This window comes from Notolepis coatsorum, assembly GCF_963971535.1.
Source record: "Notolepis coatsorum genome assembly, chromosome: 2".
NCBI classification, from domain to species: Eukaryota; Metazoa; Chordata; class Actinopteri; order Aulopiformes; family Paralepididae; genus Notolepis; species Notolepis coatsorum.
Window position 1 is genome coordinate 152197085 of NC_140166.1, and position 24778 is coordinate 152221862.

Genomic DNA, 24778 nt, shown 5'->3' on the forward strand with positions numbered 1-24778 from the left:
TTGCCGGAAGTAAAAAAAATAATAAACGCTTGCCGATTGGAGAGGTGCAAGCGGTGTGACGTAATTGGCAGAATCGCCTGTCATTCAATCAAAATTGTTCTATTGCATTGGTTGAGACTAGAGCTCTGGTTGAGTATCCAGCAACAGCCCGGCAGAGACCATACTGGTTGAGCCGAGCGATCTCACTCGGGGGACGCGCCGCTTCACATCGCCTCACCGTCGTTGCGCCTGCTTTATTTTTTTTCACCGAACGTTCGAACCCATTAATTAAAGTCCGAATGTCAGCTTAACGAACGAACGTTCGAACGTTCGGCCTCAGCCTTAAGGCCTCTGCATGCTACAGAAACTTCAAAGCAACTGCAACACAACATCGACAAAGCAACGGTGTTTTAGACACTCTGCCTTTATGCTTCTGCAACATCGACGCGCAAAGTTAGTTTAACTAAAGTTAGTTTAGGTTCGTGTTAACTTTAGATAATGTACAAAATAAACGTATTCCCGGTGATTTTAGACGTCGCTCTTTTATTTTGAAAACCCCCGACCGGAAGTGTTATAGTGTGTTGCTAGCAGCTTAACTTTCTGTGCTTTTCGAGCTAACGTTACCGTAACATCATTAGTTTCCAATGGAGAGGACCTCGGCTCACATGCAGCTCAAACTACCTATTGGAATAAATTAATTGATTGATGTTTAACTTGTCCCTGTGTGTGTCCAGTCATTTCGACTAGCAAACGTTGTATTTAACGTTACCTCAGGACGGATACCATTGTATTTACTTGGTTAGCTATGTAGCTAATGTGGATAGCATTTTGAATAGACCCAATGCTAGCTGGCTGGCTACAGCTTTATTTACTAAATTATGGAGGCTTTTTAATCGTCAAGGTAAGAGAGGATTTGTCATGATCAACTGAAGGCGTATGCTATGGAACAATATGTGCTTGGGTTTTCAGAAAAAGGCGAGCTATGTGACGCTGATTATTTAGCGTCAACGCTGGCTTCAACAATGGAGGATATTATTCTCTGCGGGACTAATATTATTCTATGACAGCCCCGCCCCCATTCGCTAACCAACCAATCACTGCTACGCAATATCAACGCAACGGTTGTTCAGATTAGATTCTGGGGACATGTACGCAACGTCCAAGCAACACAGTCTACAAGACCCTCTAAAACAACCGCGCTGAAATCGCGCCGATGTTGTGTTGCAGTTGCTCTGAAGTTTCTGTAGCATGCAGAGGCCTTCACATCAAACACGAGGTGGACGCAGGCAAATACTGTGGCATGGTCATGCTGGTCCTCCAAAAGGCTTTCGACACTGTCAATCACTCCATTCTGATTGATAAGCTAAAAGCAATTGGTTTTTTTTATAGTTCATCAGTGAGCTGGATGCAATCCTACCTTGAGGGTAGAGAACAGGTGGGGGAGGTGAATGGTACACTACCCCCCCCCCCCCTCCCAGTGAGCTGTGGTGTTCCACAAGGAAGCATACTAGGATCTTTACTGTTCCTAATTTATGCAGATTACATGTCATCAGCTCGTGAATGCAACTTGTTGCTGTTCACAGACAATTCTCCCCTGCTGGTCTCTGACAGGTACAAGTTGCAGGTTGAAAAAGCCCTCAGCTCTGAACTCGGCAGAATCTGCACCTGGCTCGATGATAACAAACTATCATTACACCTGGGTAAAACGGAATTCATTCTCTTTGGATCAAATAGCAAACTCAGCAAGGCCAACGGCTTCTCAGTTACACTGGGTGACAATATTGCCACAAGGAAAGATAAAATTACCTACCTAGAAATTCCATCCTAGAGGCAAATCTTTCCTGTCACAAAATGGCAACCAATATAATCAAAAAAGTTAACCAACGAACATGATTTTTGTACCGGTTCTCCTCTCTGGTAAACAAGAATACGTTGAAGACTAACAGGAGCACTCATTCAAGGATACTACGACTATGCTTGCACCTCATGGTACCAAAGAACCTCAAAGGCCCTAAAAACAAGGCTACAAACATCACAAAACAAACTGGTCAGACTACTGCTTGGCCTTAGTCCTAAAACCCACCTTACCCCAGGGACGCGAGAAGTCCGCGGGGAGTGGGGGTGCTGAGATATCGATCGTTTTTGATTTTATTTTTTTTATATATAATTTTTTTTTATATAATATATATATATTATATAATTATACTTGTAGTTGTATTGTCTGCGAGACATCGCCACCACGCAACACGTCAAAATGCTCGCTATCTGCAAACTTCTCCACTGTCTGTCACGTCATAACCAACACTCTCGTTCAGAGGATACTATGATGAATTGAAAATGGGGGACCCTGATGTAAACAAGACGAAAGTCTTTCTCTGGTCTGCATCCCCTTAACAATTGTATGTATTGAGCTGTACTGTACTGTACCCATTCTGCAATCTGTTCATAAACTTTTCAATCAAACTTCGTGCGAGACAAGTAACCGTTCTGATGCACACATCACAGCCCAGCTTACCCCACCTGGCTGTTGTGCCCTCCCTCTGCAATTCGTTCCCCGCATACATGATCGCCGACATGATGCAAAAGGTCTTCGATCACCCTCCCGGGGGCTCGGATAGTTCTGCTGGCTTGTTCATATATTCCTTTGCTTTACTGCGAATTCAGCGTCCCAAAAGTTAACTATCCCAGGCAGGGCGCAGCCGCTGTGTCTATTTTTTTTTACCAACGGATTTCCAGTTCCGCGTTGACGCTTCCAGGCCGCGTCTATTCGAATCCCAACCGGTTCATACGCATGTTAATAACACTGCATTATCGAGACAGCGCCCCTATGACGATCTGAATGAATTCCAAGATTAGGGTAAATCTGCAGTGCCGTTCCGCTCTGTGACATGAGTAGCCTCGGTTACAAATTTGAAATAAAATCCAAAACAACCTTGCAGTTGCAGTTACACTCCCATCCAGCAGGGGGTGCTGCAGCCCCTGCCGCACCCCCCCCTTCTCGCGTCCTTGCCTTACCCCAGCCCATTTTGACTATCTAGGATGGCTTAGAGACGTTAGAGTAGATGACAGAGTACAGAAACTTGCAATGGTCTTGGTCTACAAGATACACTACACCACTAAGATACCCATGTACCTGTCGAAATACTTCCTAAAGGTCAGTGAAGTCCACGACCACAACACCAGAGGGAGTTCAACAAATCACGTTCAACCCAGATTTGACTCAAACAAGGGACTAAACACGTTTTGCAATTATGCCACAATAATCTGGAACGCCCTACCCACAGCCGTAAAGGAATGTGAATCCCTACCCTCCTTCAAAACCGCTCTCAAATAGCACCTACGGGTGGTTGCAATTATAAACTGGCCCCGGTAAATGTCAAAATCCCCCCCCCCCATGGGTGAAAATGGAGGACCCTTATGTAAACAAGACAAACGTATTTTTCTGGTCTTCGTCCTCTTAGCAGTTGTTAGTATTGAGCTATATTGTATTGTACCCATTCTGCAATCTGTTAATCAAGTTTTCAATCAATCAATCAAACTGTATTTGAAAGTAAAAGACACAATAAATTGTTGTCAATGATGAAACAATAAAGTTTAAAATACTCATTTCCAATCCCATTTTTTTTTAAAACATACTGTGGCCATCGGTGAAGAATGAGGCAGTTTGACTTCTCTTCAGGCACTTTTTAAGACCGCCTGGACAATTATTCTCAACATAAAGTTACCACTGGGTTATAATAAAAACAACAACAACAAGCCGGTTGGCTAACACTAATACTCACTTTTAGGGGTGTAACGATTCAACTCCACAACGATTTGATTCGATTATAATTCTTCAGGCAACGATTCAATGCATCGTGAAATCTCTTCATTTGACCACGATTCGATTCGATTTTCGATAAGTTTTCGATCAGTTAATTCCCCCCCAGAAAATGTATACACAAATGTGGCTGGGGGAACTGATTCACACAGCATGAATGGACATCATTTTGTAATTTAAGATTTTTTCTTTTTTAACACATTGCCCGCCACAGCAGGGGGCGCTAATACCCCATTCATTGCCAGGTCTTTATTCAATGGATATAGTTTTAGACTGTGGCATTTGCGAGTGCTTAAAATATATCTTATATTATATCTATGGGTCTAATAACGCCGTCGGGTCTCAGTGAGCTGCTTCTAGTCAACATTGCAGAGACAGATTGTTTTTTCATTTGTACATTTCCGTTTCATACCGTTTTGAATAGAGTATGGTTTGGGTGTTTTTCAGTCATTCCAGGAAAAGGCGAGAAAAATGCATTTACTGTAATCCAGTCATCACATTGGTTTCTTTCGGCTGATTATCTAATCTTCCTGAAATCAACGCTAGATTATCACTAGTATGTCTCCTCGTCCATACAGTACATGAAATGACGTCATAGCGGGGCGCCCCCCCCCCCCCCCCCCCCCCCCCCCCCCCCACCCCCACCCCCACCGCAGCCAACGGTAATAAGCACATACACCTACACACAGATCGCTTTGATTGCAGTAGAAATAATTGACAGATCAACGATCAAATTCATATAATGATGTTCTTACCTTGTATCTGATGTAATGCAAAAGAGATAATCCAAATATCTTATCGCAATTCCAAATAATGCTCGTGGAGGTCCGCACCACACTACCGACCGTTTAACAATGACGGGCGAGCGGAGTTACTGATGCCATCGTTGTATAGAAGTAGCTCGCCTGAATATTTAAACCCCGCCCGTCCGGCTCAGATCGCCTCCTAAAAGACACAAGCCCATTTTCAATGAGATGCAATAGCTCCACCTGGCAGTAGAGGGCGGTGTTGACCGTCTGCCAGCTCAGACAGGGTCTGAAGACTATACCAGAGGCTGCGGCTATGAATTATGAATAGATATAGCAAATAAACGATATAACGATCCCAAAAACGAGTAAACTCGTTGTTGGCGCTATTTGATTGGCGGCCAATAACGAGTAAACTCGTTGTTGGCGGCCATTGTGTTAATAATCGATTCTTACATTTTCAAATCGATGCTAGGTGGCAGTATCGAGAGTACAGTAAACCCTGTTCCAGACCGTGTGAATACTTTACCCAAGGCAGTTGTCCTTCCACGTTCGGTTTGCGCGCCCTGATTGGCCTCTCAGCGCCCAATCGCGTCAGCCCTACTATCGCCGCACTACTCGCTCAATATACTACTATCACTCAACTCGCTACCGCCGTGCATCATCTTTCAGTTCCACAGCCCAAGTCCTCGCCCATTTCCTCGTATTGTTTTCATCTCCGCCGTGCATCATATACTAAAACTAACTATCACTCAACTCACTATCACTCAACTCGCTACCGCCGTGCATCATATACTAAAACTAACTATCACTCAACTCACTATCACTCAACTCGCTACCGCCGTGCATCATATACAAAAATTATTAGCCTACACCAAGGTCCTTGATGGAAATAAGTTGATATAGACTGACTTTATTCTGTCAACATTGACAATGTGCTATTGATGTAGACTAATCAAAGTATTTTTAAATGCTTTATGTCTAATAAACTAGACTAAATATAGTTCATAAATCAGCGTTTGGTCTTACAAGACCGGTATCAACGCTGGCCCGGGAATTTTTAAATGATTGAATCCGCCTCCGGGACCGGCACGCCCTGGTTTGTCCAACTGCGTTTTTTATGCGGTCGGCCGGGAAGGAGGTTTTTATCTCTACCGAGCGCCAGCGCACTATAGGTTAGACTCGGAGACTCGCGTGCATCTCCCGGAGGAAATGATGGGGTAGATCAAACATTGGCGGGGGGTTTCACGGCCGTTAGGTGGGCCACCGGGATCAGTGCATTCGCATGCTGACCGTCTTGGTGGTGCCCCTTATAATGTTTTTTGATCGACACGTGTACCTACCCTCTCCTCTGGAGACGGACTCGTCCTGGTCGCGCCGGACTGGATCAGTTTAACCCGTTGCCCGCCGGGTCACAGATACGTTCTGATTCCGGGGGGAAAATGCCAGGGCTGATGTCATGAATGTTGTGTGTCATATAAATGCCACTACGAGTTGTAAACTCCATTCTTTTCACCCCTCCCTCCCTGCTCGACCGGGGGATGGGAGGGGGCTGTCGGGGAGCTGCTCATTATCAGTCAGCTACTCTATGCATCTCTGTGTAGTTCCGGTCCTCCAGGCCCAGGTCGGGCTTTGCCCTTGTTACCGGTTGGCCTGGGTTAACCCTTTTTTGAGCCTTTAACACCTTGAACTGCATTGTATAGCCTGTGTATATGCGCAGTTGTGTTTTAGGGTTTTTTAATGGGTTAAGGGAGCAACCTTTTCTGTTGGGATGGTTGTCTACCCGGTGTGCGGTAGCGGAGTCAACTATCTGGTAGAGCCCAGGTGAATCAGTTCACTGGCGGAGTTGGTTGACCCCGACTCCGCGAGGTTCGTGGCCCCACGGGATTATGACATTGTGCACGGCATACCGAACACCCTTCACGCCGGGATACTGTTCTTGCAGTCAGCCCCTTTAGGCGTGCCTGTGTAGTTCGCAGTCCTCCGGGCACAGGTCGTGTTCTGCTCTTGTTACCTGTCGTCCTGGATTATGGGATCAACCTCCTTGGAGTGTTGTCTCCCCGCTACATCAGCTGACCCCACGATATTGTGGGGGGGGAAGCCTCCTCGGAGAACCTCAAAGCCTCCTCCTCAGAGCTTCAGAGCCTCTTCAGGAGGTTCTTTCGGCTCCCGCCTACCAAGTGGTCTGAGCTACCCGAATGCGAGGGATGCGTTTACAGATCCTCCTCCTCCGGGAGTTTTTCAGAGCCTCTTCCTCAGGGGGTCTTCGCGGCGTGCCAGGCGGAGAAGGGCCTTCACTTGTTGTAGGCCCTGTCCGATATGCTGGCGATGTGGAGGGTGGTGTCACCAGTGAACGCCTGGAGAGGTCTCGATGCCACGGCATCGTTGACCTCACCAGGCCCCTTTTCTGGGGGTTCTGGCCCCCGGACTCGGCGGTAAGTCGAGCCTTGTGTGGCCTGGGGCTGGGACCTCCTCCGCGGCCCGCTGCTACGGCTTCACCCGCGGGGTCTGGGTTTTTCTAATCCCGACCCCTCGGAATACCTCGCGGGTAGCGTCGGGGTCTGACGACCCCGACCCCACGGGGTGTGGGAGCTGTGACGCTGGCTTTTTGTTTTCACGTATGTTCCCGAGTAGCATGCGGGGCACGGGACCGGGTAGTCGCGGGCCCTTCTGTCCCACGGTCTGCTCACCCTGTGCGTCTGTTGGGTGCTGTTCCCTCTTCGCACATTCGGTGTCCTGTCCCCCTCCCGTCCCTCACTAGGGGGGGTGGGAGGGCCAGGACCCTCCCCGGTATTCTGATGGTTGTAGGGGACCTCAGCGGGTACATTTGTCGAGCTCTAGGAGCTCTGCTCCGCTATTTTATTCCATAAGTGAGCGGAGCATGAACCAATACGCTATATAACGAAGGTTATCCTATAACCCTAGTTATATGAGTATTGGTGAGTGCTCCGGTCTTCACTCACTGAGGACCCCTATTGGTCTTCCGTTTTTTGCGTTGAAAGACTGGGGAAGGAGCTGGAGTGCGGCCATGCTCCTCGCTTATATTCGTGGACGGATGTGGGTGTGGCCGGACGGATGTGGGTGCATGGTTGCTGAAAGTTTTCAAAATCATATATGATATAGGGGAACATTCCATAAGTGCGCGGAGCACTCACCAATACTCATATAACTAGGGTTATAGGATAACCTTCGTACCTGTGCCCTTTTAATTTTTCGCCCCTGTCCTTCAAACAGCCTGAGTCCACCACTGTTACTATAAGTAATATAGTGATGTCAGTAGACATGATCAAGTGACCACGTCAATGTAAACAAAGTTTCACTTTACCTTTCTGGATGTAGACGTAGTCTCTGCTGTCTCCTTTTATATAAAACCAATAAACCGGCCACTAAACAAGGTGTTTTTTAGTTAGTCTGTTGAGCCGTCGAAGAGATAATAGTTCAGTTGGAGAGGTTCCAGTATGACTGGTCTGAAGTCCAACCAGTCAGTGAGAGCAGTGCAGGGAAGATAAGAGTTATAGTGTGTTGCACCAGGCTGCTGTAGCTTCTTCCTGCTTCTTCTTCTTGTTTTTTATTGGTGGTTGGCATCCAGATGTGTTACATTACTACCATCTAGTGATCAACATCAGTAACTGAAAAACCCATTACTACAATATTATTAGTACATCTGTATATTTCAAATATTAATTAAAACTTATATTATTCCTTCCCATCTTCTGCTGGATCCCCTTGACTGTAAAATCCTTTTCTCCATGTTGTGTCTTCATTTCGTGTCTTCACTTACCTGCACATATTCCTTTTACATATCTGTAGATACTATATCTATATCTGCATATCCCTTTCCTACTCTTACTAGTTACACTGTTGGCCAGTATGACTTACTACCAGTGTCTTTATACCTGTATCACTGTTTCTGACAAGGTAGGATGTGCTACATCTGGCTATTCAGCTGAATGCGCTATGGCATCAGTATGTTTTTAGAATTCACTAGGTTTTTAGTGAGTCGTTCCTTTTTTTCATTGGGGAAAATCTGGGAGTGTTACATATTTAAATTGTATGGTGTTTTTTGTTTTATCGGGCTATACAAATACATTTGATTTGTTTTACAATTTCTTTTAATTTATGTTTACATCAAACACCATGAATTGTTTTGTACCGCTGTGTTTTACGCATGTATAGTTAATCTGCGATTACGCATCCAGTGTTATTCTTTTGGGCGATTATTATTTTTCCAAGATAAGAGCTAGCAAAGCAGTTTGATATGTGGACAAGCAATTTATTCCTGGATTTGTACAAATCCTTCACTTATCATGGCACATCCCGTCCTCGCAATTCAACAATGACTGTACTTGAGGCTACCACTGACCACGCATATTTAATGTGAAAACTAAGTTCTTGATTTGGGGACAATGAGATGTCAAGCAAGCAAGCCAGCGTTTTTGGCAAACAATATCAGATCCTATTCACTGCACGTTAACCATAGGCAAAGTTATTGACAGAAAGGATTTATAGCATAACGTTCGTTTTCTGGGTCATTGTCACTAGCATCAGTCAGGTGACACTGACAGGTGGTTGTCAAGCAGTTGCTAAGGTGGCACAGAGGGAAGGGAGGTGTAGTGGTTATATTTCATACTGGCTTTGTCTATTGGACTATGCTCGCGCCTATGGCGCACGTTGAAAGACCTTTTTTCATGCACCTTACATAGCCACGCCCAGGCACGTGCACACATAGAGGCCAAGGGGTGCCTGAGCACCTGCCTTTTTGAGCCTCATCAAAAAAGTGCCCTTTTTGAAAAAAAATAAAAATATATATATATTTTTTTTTTTTTTTTTACTGTTACGCATATAGACTGCCCTTCCAACTGAAAAATGTCAGGATAGAATCAAAATATTAAGTAAAGAGAGAGAGATGCCCCATATTCCATTGCAGTTTGCACGGCCTCCTCAGAGTGCCTCTCCGCGGACCTATATATTTTATGCATAGCGTGGGTGGTGATGATGATGATGATAGAAACCGCTGTTGAATGCTGGTATTACACTCATTGAGGGACACAAAGAAGTCAAGTCCGATGGGATTTGGGAATCTCAAATACAAATTGGGATTGGAATAAAAAATGCATTTATATTAAACAATACAGAATGCACTTCTTGGGGTCTGTAGGGTAAGCACTGATTCCCTCCCCCCTGAACATTTATGGAGATGTATGGGCCTTTTAAGTCAGTGATAAAAGTGTCTTTCAAGGATAAGTGAGCTCCTGCACTGATTATTATAGTTCAATATTCAATATTTGATCACCAAAACCCCCCAAAAAGCATAAAAAGGGGGCCCCCAGCCCGAAAAGGGCCCTTAAAAATCGCGCTCACGCGCTACGCGCGCTCGCTTAATATATACACACAAGTGTAGTGCCCTTTTCAGCCTTTGAGCACCTGCCCCTCTAAAGTCCTGTGCACGTCCCTGGCCACGCCCACCTCCGTTAGTATATAACCTGGTGAAGTGGCCATGCTCACCCTTCCTCGTTTTGTCACGCGAAAATTCTTTTCACAAGCACCTGCAGTGTTGAGAGTACGGTTTACTGTTGCGTTTAGTTAGAGATGGATCGTATTGTAACAGGCGTTACTTTATGAAGAAGATGTCAAGGTGTTGTTAAAGGCCCACTTGCATGTTGTATTTTTGTTCAATAAACAATGTGACTAGGCCAACGGTGACTTTCATGAAGAGGGGAGAAAAAAATCGAAATTGACCCAGTTTTAGCGTTTTTATCAAACATTTTGTCCGCCCAACCACAACCACCACGCACGTGGATATTTTAATCCATGGTTCATAGCATGCATGTGGCATCTTAATGATGACATCACACAAGGTACAGGGCAGCAGGGGGCCCGAGAATCACAGGCAGGTAGTGGCAGGAAGCAAAGAGCCTTCTTGCTACTACTAGCCGAGGATCTGTTTCACCTAACACGATTGCTCCGTGATCATAGCCATTTATCTCTAAAGCTAACCACTATTTGTAAAAGCCACAACCACGTTACCATATTTGTAAATACTCATGTAAATCATTGTGTCGTTGTACATATTGTGTATAAGAGAGAGAAGTAGGATGTAGCTTCTGTCTCATTATGCAAAACACGCCCGTTTAGTTTGATTGCTTGTAGCCACGCCCCCTTTTGAGATGACTTATGACCCGACGTCCCGCCCCCTTTTCTGATTGGTCGATATGTTCAAGGAGGCGGGACTTCCGGTTTCGGAGGGGAGGGACATCCGGTTTCGGAAGGGGAGGGGTTTTCTGATTTTTTTCAAAATATATATATATTTTTTTGTAAGATTGTAAATAAAAGTTTCAGAATATAGTTTCAGAATACATTTCAAATGTGTGTGTGTGTGTGTGTGTGATTTAAGAAAAATGCAAGAGAGTGTGTGATTTAAGAAAAATACAATGTGTCTGTGGTCTACACGATTCCTCTGTGTTCAGAAAATGGTTGTATGGAGAATGCCTTCTTCCATGCCCATGTGGCCTGCATGGATCTTGATCAACATCCCCCTCTGAAGGCTGTCAAACTGCAGCTTCTCTGTCACTTTCAGAAACAGTAGACTGTTTCTGAAATGACAGTCCCCCACGCTGTTTCTGAAGTGAGAGTCCCCCTTCGCTGTCACAGAAGGAGGCAGGAGAGACGAAAGAAATCAGCGAATCACTAACCCTATGCAGCTTCTGTCAGATTCTTGGTGAGTATTGATTAACGACTTTGTATGACTTTCCCCTTTTCTGGGGTATACAGTTTCTGTCAAGCGGGGTTATATATTTATGACTTTAGAAGACATCCCCCTTTTCTGGGGTATGCAGTTTCTGTCAAGCGGGGTTATAGATTTATGACTCTGTAAGTATGACTTCCTCTTTTTTCAGGGATGCAGCTTCTGTCAGTGCCAATAGATTTACGACCTTGTCTAACTTCCCCTTTCTGGGGGAAACGCTTACGGCCCCCTAGGTGTGTGTGTGTGGGTGTGTGTGTGTTTGTTTGTGTCTGTGTGTGTGTGTGATTATTTTTGTTATATTGATGTAATGTGTCTATATTTTAGTTTCTTGGAGAATATCATAATCTTTAAGCACTTGTGTTCAGAAAATATGTAAATAAAAGAAAATACAATGTAAATGTATAATAGGCTGATGTTGTTTGAAAAAGAGTGATAACTTGTAAACAGGGGTTCTAACTAACCACAATAAGTATGTATGTATGTATGTATGTATGTATGTATGTATGTATGTATGTATGTATGTATGTATGTATGTATGTATGTATGTATGTATGTATGTATGTATGTATGTATGTATGTATGTATGTATGTATGTATGTATGTATGTATGTATGTATGTATGTATGTATGTATGTATGTATGTATGCATATATGTATGTATGTATGTATGTATGTATGTATGTATGTATGTATGTATGTATGTATGTATGTATGTATGTATGTATGTATGTATGTATGTATGTATGTATGTATGTATGTATGTATGTATGTATGTATGTATGTATGTATGTATGTATGTATGTATGTATGTAATATGTAGTGTTTGTGTGTGTGTGTGTCTGTGTGTGTGTGTGTGTGTGTGTGTGGAGGATTGTTTTTTTTTAAGAAAAATACAATGTGTCTATAAAGTGTAGAATATCACAATCTTTAGACACTTGTGTTCGGAAAATATAAGTGTAGATAATAATAATAATAATAATAATAATAATAATAACTTTATTTGTATAGCACTTTTCATACAGAGGTTGCAGTTCAAAGTGCTTCACAACAGTAAAAAATACAGGCATAAGCGAGCATAAAAAGATAGACAGGTAGAATCACAGTGTTTCACATTAGGATCTAGCATCCCAATAGGCTCTCCGCTTACAGTTTTCAGTAACACAAATAGTAAAAATAGTTTAAAATGATTCAGTTTAAAAATAGTCAAAAAATTATAAAATAGAACGGACATAAAAAATACAGGCATGAGCGAGCATAGCAAGGTATGGCAAACCACAGTGTTTCACATTAGGATCTAGCATCCTAATAGGCTCTCTATTCAGTAATACAAATAATCACAGTGTTTCACATTTGGATCTAGCAAATAATAAAAATAGTTTAAAATGATTCAGTTTAAAAATAGTCATCAGTAAGAAGTAAAAAGTGCAATAACCGACACATGAATTTGATAGGCAGTGTATAAGAGTAGGCAGGGTAAGAATTAGAGATGTTCCGATACCATTTTTTACTTTCCGATCTGATTCCGATACCTAAGCTTTGGGTATCGGCCGATACCGATACTTATCCGATACCAGTGCATACATTAAAAAAAAAAAAAAAAAAAAAAAGGATTTTATATAAATTATACTTTTTTTTTTTTTTAACAAATACTGTTTTATATATACTGTTTTTTAGTAATAACTAGAAAGTAATGGTATTTATTCAACAACAGGTGATTGTATAGATTTGTATTTGTATCATTAATCAATGAGTATGGGGCTTCAGCACTGCAGATATACCCTACTCCAATGATCCACACGGACATTATACGTTGCTGCACTCGCTACCCACTGGCTCTGCAGATATACCCTACTCAGTCTGTCTACAAGGCTCCGTTTCAGTAGCAGTCGGATCTGTTGTGATTTTTGCACAATAAATATTCAACATTCTCTTTTGAGACTCCGCCTCAGACTCTTATCATTTGGCACTAAAAGCGAAACATTGTCACCGATATGGCTGTCCGCAACATGTCATTAATTGTGTACGCGAGGTGGTCTCAATGACGACGTCAACGTGAGCTAAGTTAGCATAGCATGAGCTGCCGGTATATGAAAAGACTAACGTTACTGGTGACATTGTGATTTAACGAATACTCCTTTGCCAACTTGCTGTACTTTGCTTGCAGGTCTGCAGCCATTATTGCTGGAGTATGAATAGCCCCAACTTTAGCCAAGGTAATGTTAAAGCTAGCTTTCGGTTAGCTGTTCAATGCTAATAACACCAGCTACCAAGCGAACCCATGAGCTCCCCGTCAACACCGCTCTGTCGGGACGATGACATTTAAGAAAGTATCTGCTGTTAAAATGACAAATGGCATTGACACTTTAATCGATTAAACACACGTTTGTTTTATAATGCTTACTCAACAGACCGCAGTGTTGTTGATAAATTACGTCATATGGTATCGGAGCGCAGCATTAGAGGGTACTCGCCGATACCGATACCAGCATTTTAGGCAGTATCGGCGGCTTTTCCGATACTGGTATCGGTATCGGAACAACTCTAGTAAGAATAGTGCAGGTAAATACAAGTTGTGTCAGGATATCCCTGATGTTTCCTCTTGCCACTAGGTGGTAGCAGATATCTATCAGTGAAATGCCTGAGCAAAGAGATAGGTTTTAAGCTGTCTTTTAAAGATGTCTAGCGAGTTGGCTTCCCTGATGTTTTGGGGTAGTTTGTTCCATAGTTTTGGGGCATAGTTGATAAAGGCTGCATTACCGATCCTCTTTTGACTGCTTCTGGGAGCCTCTAGTAGTCCAGCAGCTGATGATCGCAGTGTTCTTGCTGGTGTGTAATTTATTAGAGTGTTGGCGATGTAGCTAGGTCCCTGTCCATTTAGAGCTTTGTATGTAAGGAGAAGGACCTTAAAGTAAATTCTAAATGTTACAGGAAGCCAGTGTAAAGCAGCTAAGACTGGACTAATGTGCTCTCTCCTTTTGGTTCTAGTTAGCAGTCGGGCTGCAGAGTTTTGGATTAGCTGAAGCCTCTCTGTGGTTTTCTTAGGGAGACCTGTGAAAAGTGCATTACAGTAGTCTAACCGGCTAGATATGTAAACAAAACAAAAGTATCATAGAAACCTGTTACAGCATGGTGTTTTGCCAACGGGGGACAGGGCTAGTGTTTAAAGGAAACATATGAAAAGATAAAACCTTTTAAACACAAGCTAACACGCACCACACAACATGAACAGAGGAAACACAGCATTAAAGATATCCAGAAGACCTAGGACTAAAGTCCTGATAAGGTCCAGTTCTCCACTTGCACAACCTTAAAGTAGGCACTTCCGGCTGACTTCCGGTTGCCAATGGTACTTCCTGTCCCATCCAAATACATTGGTTTTAGCTACTTTTCTCCCCTTATTTAAACAACTTTGTCGTCACAGAGAGGCAATGAAACGTTTGTATTATTATAGTATAGAATGTATTTAATAAGCAAACGTTTGTCATCAGGGTTTTTGGGCTGTATTTCATGTAAAAACGTTCACTGTTAGTTTACTTGCTCACGCTAATTAAGGCTAATCCTGGCTAACAGAAGCTAGCGCAAGAAACGACGCCGCAAAGTATTGTTTATAGTGCATTTCTTGCCACCTTATAGCATTTGTACATTTGTATGACAGTCTATAATGCTCCCGTGAGGTTTTTCCGGACGTTTTGGTAATGATTTTCACTATAAAATCATATTTCTAAATGACAGGAAGTTGATGAAAACTGGCCGGAATAGCTTTGAGCTAACAATCTTTGCCGATGCATTCCATTCTAAACGTAACGTTAGTTGTTCAAAACATTACCCGTCTATATAATTTGTTCCTCAACATTAGCTTCTAACTGTAGCAGGCTGCAGCTTGCTGGCTAACATTAGCTTCTAACTGTAGCAGGCTGCAGCTTGCTGGCTAACGTTAGCTGCTAACTGTAGCAGGCTGCAGCTTGCTGGCTAACGTTAGCTTCTAACTGTAGCAGGCTGCAGTTAGTTTACAAAACATTACCCGTCTATATAACGTTGAGGAACAAATTATATAGACGGGTAATGTTTTGAACAACTAACGTTACGTTTAGAATGGAATGCATCGGCAAAGATTGTTAGCTCAAAGCTATTCCGGACAGTTTATCAACTTCCTGTCATTTAGAAATATGATTTTATAGTGAAAATCATTACCAAAACGTCCGGAAAAACCTCACGGGAGCATTATAGACTGTCATACAAATGTACAAATGCTATAAGGTGGCAAGAAATGCACTATAAACAATACTTTGTTGCGTCGTTTCTTGCAATGCATCGGCAAAGATCGTTAGCTCAAAGCTATTCCGGACAGTTTTCATCAACTTCCTGTCATTTAGAAATATGATTTTATAGTGAAAATCATTACCAAAACGTCCGGAAAAACCTCACGGGAGCATTATAGACTGTCATACAAATGTACAAATGCTATAAGGTGGCAAGAAATGCACTATAAACAATACTTTGCGGCGTCGTTTCTTGCGCTAGCTTCTGTTAGCCAGGATTAGCCTTAATTAGCGTGAGCAAGTAAACTAACAGTGAACGTTTTTACATGAAATACAGCCCAAAAACCCTGCTGACAAACGTTTGCTTATTAAATACATTCTATACTATAATAATACAAACGTTTCATTGCCTCTCTGTGACGACAAAGTTGTTTAAATAAGGGGAGAAAAGTAGCTAAAACCAATGTATTTGGATGGGACAGGAAGTACCATTGGCAACCGGAAGTCAGCCGGAAGTGCCTACTTTAAGGTTGTGCAAGTGGAGAATATCTGGAGCTGCTGCGTTTGGCCACCAGAGGGCGGCCGAAAGCCACTGTTTGTTCAGACAGGATCCCTGGCCGGAACCATGACACTTGCACTACTTTAAAATTATATTTTGGATATGATATAATATAATATATATAATATATATGTCTACTATTACTTTTGATATAAGAGACCACAAAAATGACACATGTGATGTCATCAAGTGGTCAAACCCTTAGCGAGGCAGAGTATCCGTTCATGAGACCTGCTATTTCAACACATCTCCCAGTGTCTCTCTCTGTCTCTCTCTGTCTCTCTCTCTCTCTCTCTCTTTCTCACTCTCTCTCTCTCTCTCTCTCTCTCTCTCTCTCTCTCTCTCTCTCTCTCTCTCTCTCTCTCTCTCTCTCTCTCTCTCTCTCTCTCTCTCTCTCTCTCTCTCTCTCTCTATCTCTCTCTCAATAAACACCAGCGCATTCACACAGGAAAGAAACTCTATTCCTGTGACCAATGTGGGAAGAGACAGTGTTCAGAACCCATCAGGTAAACACGCCATGCCTAATGTGAGCCACAAGGTGGCACTAGAGTTACACCAAAAGATCCAAACATCAACTGCGTCGAGAGAACTGCAGTTTGTTTACAGGGACGAGGCGAACGACACACACCGCGGCTCAAAGTCGCTTCAGACACAGTACGTGACGTGTGAAGATAGGACAGATATGTATTCACAAAGACAAACGTGTTTGAGCAAAACACGCCACCACTCCCATGAATTAGAATCCCGTTAGTGAGGAGGAGGATGCGTCACGCGAGTACTCTGACGGAGCATCGACCCTGTGACGTCGTGGCACTCGTTTGATTTATCCGCGGCGATTCCGATTAGGGGTCGTGGGGCCTGGGAGAGGAGGAGGAGGAGGATGAAGAATGAACTGTGCCTTCTGACATGTGACCTCAGAGTCGGTGTTTCATCTCTACCGAGAGCCTGGTCTCATGATCCGTGACTGAGGAGGATGATGTGGACCTACAGTACCACTGTGAAGCCCGTTATTAAAGGCTATAGGTCAGTGCAACCAACAGTAAACAAATTAATGGGTAGCCCCCTCACACTACAGGTCACTTTAGGAAAAAGCAAAGATCACTTTAAAAAACATAAATGTATGTTTTTGTATAGTTATATAGTATAGTTACATATAGCATAACTGTATATTGTATAGTATATTGTATATTAGTGTATATAGGACTCATTACCTTTCATTCATAAGCTTGGCATTGTATAGTATTTTATCTTAGTACCTTTTATCATGTCTATCTATTATCTATTCTATTTTATTCTATTATTATTTGTATTTAATTTCTTTTGCACAATCAAGGCGGGCATGGCCACCTTCATTTCACAACATGTCTCGGGTATGTATGTGACTAATACATCTCTTAAATCTTGAATCATGTCTTCATGTTGGTGTTTGTATTGTAAACACTGTCATGTTTGTAAACACTGGCATAAAACTGGCATCTATATTCTCAAATGGATTAGATTAGATTCAAAGGTCACAAGTTTGGCCCACACCCAATGACGACACAGACACAAAATATAAACTCAGCAGATTCCATAGAAATAAAAATAGATGTGTATTAGAACAAAATAATTTATTAGAGCAACGATGCAACAGCCTGGGAGCTGAACGCTTGCCCGATAACGGTAGATGTTATGTAATTCATGGGACCCCATTCCCCAGATATCCCAAGCCGATAGGGAATCTCTTGCGAAAACTCTTCCATGATCCCCTAAAAGGCCTTTCGGCAATGTAGCCTTTCAATATGAAGGGGGGAGGTGACGTGTGATGTGTGAATGGCGAAGCCAGGATATTCAGGATAATTATAGTCATTGCATTGACAATATACTTACCTGTGTTTATGTAATTTCTAAATGTTAGAATATGGATATACTTACCTATATTTATGTGCCAGATTAGATTAGATTAGTGTTACGGTTTGGTAGGTGTGTAGGACCCAGGTGCAGTGCAGAACAGAGAAGACTGGATGCAGGTGTAGGTTTTCAAATAAAGGGATACTCTTTTATTTGAGTAGATGCATGAACACGCATATGCACGGGGATAAACTAAAGGGGAGAAATCTCCGTCTCCAAAAGGGGTTAAATAATGACAAAACAAACTAAACACTAAACAGGGGAAAATAAAGGGGAGAAAGTCTCCAAAACGGGATAAACAAAGTGAAAACATGACAAACGACGGTGCTGCATATACACAACAAGGTACACTTTCAATAACGAATTCATTCAGCAATCAATATGACACGACAACTAAGAACACATAGGGGCAATTTCATGCAAATGTCAACCTCACCATGAAAAAATTTAAATAACATGATCATAACCAAACCAATTTCAAATGTATCATCAAAGTCTATATTTTGAAGTACAAAATAGATTTGATCGTAATATTTATGAGAATGCATGTTTTTTCACACTACAGGAGGAGACACAATGATGTAAAAAAATTTTTTTCGATTAACCTAATTGTATGACTTTCTGAATGGCCAGAATGGCTGTTGTATCAATATGTGAATCAATTATGTACTTTGTGTCTTTCCATTGGCAGGTGAAGCATGCTGTTATAATGCCCCTTTATGGGACAGCGAATGTAACATCCATAACGTTTTCCAGGAAAAGTTGTCATAAAACATCCATCTGGAATGCAATGTCAATCAAACTTCCTAAGCAAAGCTAACTTTTATAAAGATGACTTTTATAAAGATATTAGCAACAATTAGTCATTCTGGTCTTATTTTTTGTATTCTTTACAAGTGTTATGGATGTTACCGTTATGGATGTTACATTGCAAGTGACGGATGTTACATTGCGAATGTGTGTTGTTAAGTCCGATTATGACCCCTTAGTTTGAAGTATAATTTACACATTTTAGTTACACTTATTGAGATAAAGATGAGCCTGCAATAAGAAATGTTTTGACCTTTTGGATTTTGAGACGAAATACACAGCGTTATGGATGTTACGGAAATTGACAAGCTTTTCGGACTCACTGAACACATGATGAAAACTCTGTGAATATCTTTTTCAAAGAATAACATGTTTACTATCACTTTGTAGGGAAGGGTTTGAGGTACCCAAAAAGCACATTCAGGAAAACCTGGCATTTCCTCTCAAGGAATGAATCACAAAAAAGTGCCGTTATGGATGTTACATTTTTGCGTTATGGATGTTACACGTCTGAAATAGACAAAAAACACTATCAAAAATGTGTGTTGTTAAGTCCGATTATGACCCCATTGTTTGATTTAAATCAGAAGTATTTTATGACTCCTTGTTTGATTAAAATCCAACATATTTCCAGACACAACTTTTTCACACATTGTTGGTAGAGCTGCCACGGTTACCGCATTACCGCGGTGTCGCTGTTACATCACGCCCACCACAGAGTTTAGCTGAATACCGCATCACCGCTGTTTTTTATAATAATACTCTCAACCAAAGCAATGCAACAGAACAATTTTGATTGACAGTCGATTCTGCCAATTACATCACACCGCTTGCACCCGCCTCTGCTGTTACCACCAATCGTCAAGCGCGTATTCGTTTTTTTACTTCCTGGATGTCAGCCATTGATCAGATCTCACAACAAGGCTAATAACGTTAGCTCCCCGCCGGAGTGGACTACCAGCGCTCCACAGGACTAAACGAGGCATAATGATTTTACTGCAACGAATGTTATAATAAAAGCCCTTCGTTCTATACACTTGTCTGATTTTGTCTCAGCACGCTCTGAGCAAAGGGAGGAACTGAAATATGAATTGAGTAATGCTTGCCTTGCTATGGTCCGGTAAATACGCTGATGTTATTGAACGTGTAACTATATAACGTTAATGCCACAAAATGAATGCCTTTGTTAATCATAAGTAGTAACTTTATAATAATAAGAAGAAGAAGAAAGGGTCGAGGGGGGTAACCGCCGGGCGCTACCACCCCTGCCTGCGACACAGAGTGAATGGCGCACGACCAGAGGGGAGACTTCGAATCCGTGTTTCACTTTCAATAACGAATGCGTGCTTGCCGAATCCCAAACAATATTCATGCTGCAAAGTCATCCTCTAAAGATAGACATTTAGACTAGAGGCAGGCTATATGCTATAAAGAGTAACCGCAGCGGTAGGAAATATTTCGCAAATTTGTGCGGTAAGGAAAAAATCAATACCGGGGCAGGCCTAATTGTTGGTCTAGGCAGAGCAGTGTCCACGTTAGCATACTGCTAATCGGCTGCTGTCGGCCATCTCCCCCTCGCATCTGCTCAGCCTACATGTGTATTTGTTATTGTTTTGCCGAGTATCGTGACAAAAAACCCACCCCAAAAAACACAGAAACCCCAAATGAAACCAAATAGAAAGTAAATGAGTATTATTCCAGGGACGACATTTCAAGACAGGCCCCAGGAATGAAGGATGCAGTGACCATAAGAGAAGGACTCAAGCAGAGGATTCAGAAATGCCATATGTCCATGTCCCTTATGGAGGCTTACTGCTGCACTTCCAACCAAAGAGGACAAGTCCTGGGTCAGTTTTGATCAGATTCATGAACATCTCAATCCTGACATGGATAACAGTGGGAGATACCATTTCTCTGAACCAGTCCAGGCAGAGTGAATTGGACTTGATTTTTTATAACTTTCTTTTTCATGGTGAGGTTGACATTTTCATGGAATTGCTCCGAAACTCATTTTCTGATTTAACCGATATTAATATTTCTGTTCTCTGTATAGAAAACACTTTTTTATGTTAACACTTTAACTGCCGAAAACGCCGGAACTTGTCATTCCCCGCCATGCTCAAGTTGCCGCGGACGCCGTAACTCGTCTTTGATATCAATATTTCAAAAATCTGTGATCGGAATCATATTTCCCCTCTGCAGCCTTGACACACAGTTCTGATCTCCTCTCAATCCTCTAGCGGTTCAAGAGCGTCATCTGGTGGCCGATCGGCAGATCGAAACCGGATGTCAACCTTTAACCCGGCAGGACTCACTCCATATGTGGTCCGGGCACTCGCTAATGTTAGAGAGACTCAGTCTTCACACAGTGAACATCGATCGGTGGAAATAACTCGAAAAAACAACATGATTTGGACGTATATACTATTATACAACCTGGAAATAGATCGGGTATTTCGACATCCCATAATGGAAAGCTGTCTACTCCACGCTGAACGCCCAACGGCCAGAGGAGACTGGGGTGAGTTTTAGCGTGTAGTATTACCGTGTTCGATATAAACTGCTATGATGAACATATGACCCACATTAGATGAATGGTATAACGTTGCCCACGGAATTATAAACGCCCCCTCGCCCATCCGGTCAACATCAGATGACGTGTAGTAACTTCCAGAACCACATCCAGTTGAAATTTATTATCTGGCACAGATCGCTATCAAACTGTATTTCATCATCAATATAATGCATTTGGGGCTATAAATCACGTTCTGGAGAAAGCTGCAGAAAGAGATGAAAACATACTTGTACTTTAGACCATATTTTAGTATGAATATGTGAATGAAAAAGTTTAACGTTCATACACCCTGAACAATACATATAGGACATTGAATGGGCCCTAATAATGGCAATCTAGCAATATAATTTAAAAAGTTATAGCCCTGCAAAGAAGGGGAACTTCTCCATAGACAAATAGAGCTGGCAAGGGATGGTATATCATGAATTTAACCTCGGCAGTTAAAGTGTTAATCAAATAAAGAGCTATTTTCCAAAAACTTTTTGTAAATTATTTTCAGAAGTGACTGATATTTTGAAACTATTTAAGACCAAAAAAAAAGAAAATATTATTTGTTTTTGTTTGTGATTTTTGTGATGTCACAGTATGATGTCATTATAGAACATTCTAGAACATTTGTGATGTCAGAGTATGATGTCATAATAGAACATTCTAGAATATTTGTGATGTCACAGTATGATGTCATAATCAAACATTCTAGAACATTTGTGATGTCACAGTATGATGTAGGGGTGCACTGATATATCAGTCGGGTATCGGTATCGGCCTCTGCCATCGGCGATAAGCTCTGATGTGCCGATGGCAGTAGCCGATAAATATCCATCAATTTGTGTCGCGTCAATCTGGCCCACACGTTAAAACTTTGAAAAAGCGACCTGCACAACCCCGCCCACACACGCTACTGCATCAAAGTTACTACTTATGATTAACAAAGGCATTCGTTTTGTGGCATTAACGTTATATAGTTACACGTTCAATAGCATCAGCATATTTACCAGACCATAACAACATCCGAGTACGACCTAGATAGATAGCATTGCTCATTCATATCTCAGCCTGTGCTGAGTTGTGCCCATTCTGCGGTCTGTTAATAAAGTTTTCAATCAGACAGATGTATGGAAAGGCTTTTATTATAACATTCGTTGCAGTAAAATCATTATGCCTCGTTTAGTCATCCTGCGGAACGCTGGTAATCTACTCGTCGGCCGCAGGGAGCTAACGTTAGTAGCTTTGTTGTTAGCTCTCGTCAAAATCAATGGCGGACATAGCGGAAGTAAAAAACGAATACGCGCTTGCCGATTGGTGGTAAGAACCGCAGGAGGCGGGTGCAAGCGGTGTGACGTAATTGGCAGAATCGACTGTCAATCAAAATTGTTCCGTTGCATTGCTTTGGTTGAGAGCAGAGTCATAGAGAGAGAGATAGTGCACCATGGCATGGTGGAATTAATACCATAAACATATTTCTTGATGTTTCCTTTTTTTAAGTAAGTAAAGAGGCCTATGTTCATATCGGTGAGCACAATTTGTAACACAAAAAGAGAGACGTGTAGCCTATTTATTTATTTAATATTTTATTTATTCATTTTATTATTATTATTTTATTTGTTGCCATATTGTTGACTTATTATTTAAGTCCACCTTCAGAGTACACATTTCTTCCTTGATATTGATGTAAAGTGTCCCATTGATTTCTGATTATTAAAAGTGTGACAGAATGAATCAGTAGCATTGGGTCGTATCCCTACCTACTCTTACTTATACCACTGGCAAGTATGATTTACTACCGTAGTAATTTTTTTTAATACCTATTTATTTACAGCATATATATATATATATATATTACTGCTGTCAATCGATTAAAATATTTAATCGCGATTAATCGCATGATTGTCCATAGTTAACTCGTGATTAATCGCAAATTAATCGTATTTTTTCTTTAAGCCATTCTGAAGGGACGGTTTATGCACTCAATTGACAATGAGAATGGACAGATAGCAACACTATAAAGTATAGATATAGCTGTTAGAAAACCCACATGTTTGTTTACATTCCCCGGTCCTCTAGCCACTAATTAGACTAAGCCCATCGGTCGTCAACGTGTTAATAGATCACCTTTTTGTTTTATATTCATGTTCAGAGAGGAGTAATAGTTAGATCTTTGTACGTGATTTATCTGTCAATTAAATCAATGGTGTGCTTGTTTGTTTGGGGAGTTTGACCTACAGTTAATGTGCCTACCATGCATGCATGCTCAATGGACAGCACAGCAGCAAAACAAACTATTTGTGTAGGTGGAGAGCTATCACAGATAGTAATAACAGTAAGTAATCCATACCATATATATCCTAATAGTGACCACCATACCTGAAAATAAGTTGAGCAGTTGCAGTTGAGCTACAGGTGTTGTATATTATACAGCCTTTTCATTAATCTTTATCAAGGGAACCCTTATCCTAAAGATTTTAATAATATTATGATGATACGATATGGACCTAGGTCACTCAAAGCAACCTGTGCTTAGCCAATGCGATGCTGACAAAATAACATTAGCTAGTTAACGTTAGAATAGCTGGAATTGCGACTGCATTAGGGAACTATGCTACATTAGCAGCTAAGCTACAAAAACAATGCCAATAGCTTATGCTGCGCTATTTGACATTGACTGACTGAGAGACCACCAGCAGTAGTTGACGGTCTCACTTTATGATAGTGTTACGAGTATGTTATCATATTATTATCGACATTAATTGAATTAATCATCAGCATTTCATCATGGCATGTCACACACTACTTCCCTGCGAGCCTCTGAGCTGCGTCTGATCTGAATGCGAGAAACAGAGAGAGTGGACAGAGAGGGAGGGGTGGGGCTTAGTAAGAGATGTGATTGGGCCAGCCCAGTGTCAGTATAGAAAATTAACAAATGGGCCGCTGTGCCTGCGTTATGGGCCGGTCGTTGACCAAACAAAAACTAAAAAATTATAAATCAAATCATATTGGCCCCAAGATACGTCAGCCCACCGGTATGCCAGATTACCAGTCAAGCCGTGTGTATACTTCATCAGATCATATATTTAGCATTTTAGCATTTTTAGATTATATATTAGATTTAGATTATTGGATTATTAGATTATATAGCATTTCGTTTTTTTTTATTATTATTATATATTAGATTATATTTAGATTATATTTAGCTTTTTTACTATTTGTACCTCCCCCCATCCCCCATGCTGCTAGGATGCCTGAATTTCCCCAAGGGGATCAATAAAGGAATATCTTATTTTAACAATTCCAAGCTCCATAAAATATACTTGAGAAATGATGCGTCACAAGTCTACGTCCCGTTTCCGCTCTAGATGATCCCTGCGTCCAGAACAGTTTCCCACCCATGTCCCCTC